The sequence below is a fragment of the Chiloscyllium plagiosum genome, unplaced genomic scaffold, assembly GCF_037043375.1.
Source record: "Chiloscyllium plagiosum isolate Xiang-an unplaced genomic scaffold, Cpla_swu_hap1 HiC_scaffold_7, whole genome shotgun sequence".
Taxonomy (NCBI): domain Eukaryota; kingdom Metazoa; phylum Chordata; class Chondrichthyes; order Orectolobiformes; family Hemiscylliidae; genus Chiloscyllium; species Chiloscyllium plagiosum.
The window spans coordinates 111423600-111424627 of NW_028270145.1; positions in this window are offsets into that span (position 1 = coordinate 111423600).

A 1028-nucleotide genomic window follows, 5' to 3' on the forward strand; every position below is an offset into this window, starting at 1 on the left:
TCTTACTCTTTTATTCCTGACATACCTATAGAAAGCTTTAGGGTTTTCCTTGATCCTACCTGCCAAAGAATTCTGATGTCCCCTCCTGGCTCTTCTAAGCTCTCTCTTTAGGTCCTTCCTGGCTAACTTGTAACTCTCAAGTGGCCTAACTGAGCCTTCACGTGTCATCCTAACATAAGCCTTCTTCCTCTTGAGAAGAGACTCAACTTCTATCGTAAACCACGGTTCCCTCGCTTGACCACTTCCTCCCTGCCTGACAGGTACATACTTATCAAGGACACGCAGTAGCCGTTCCCTGAACAAGCTCCACATTTCAATTGTGTCCATCCCCTGCAGTTTCCTTCCCCATCCTATGCATCCTAAATCTTGCCTAATTGCGTCATAATTGCCTTTCCCCCAGCTATAACTCTTGCCCTGCAGTATATACCTATCCCTTACCTAACATAACTGAATTGTGATTACTATCAGCAAAGTGCTCACCTGCCTCCAAATCTAACACCTGGCCTAGTTCATTACCCAGTGGAGATCACACCATTGAATGTACTCAAGAAAGCAATAGGTAGATATTCAGATTTTAAAGGTATCAAGGGGTATGGTGAGAAAATGGGAATATGGCATTGAGATGGAGGCTCAACTGTGATCATGTGAGTGGGGGGGGGGGTGGGTGTGTATAATTGGCCTACTTCTGCTGTTAGTTTGTTTGTGTTTCTGAGCCGTTAGCACCACTTTAGGCATCATGAGTTTTGGATTAATTCTTTTGTCACATCTTTTATTCTGGGTTAATGACCACAAAATGTAAGGGTAAGATATTCCAAGACCCCAGCTACTGTGGTTTATCCTGTTAACCGCATCCATCCAAAGATTGTGGTCAGTGTGCACCATTCCATCAATAGCAGCCATTGTTTAGTTTATGAAAGTTCAGCTTAAAATTTAAGAAAGAAAGAAATTACAGCTTTAAAAATAACTCTTCGTCTCTCGTCATGAGATATGAGAAGAATGTGTGCTCCTACGCACGTTTGCGTGTTTTT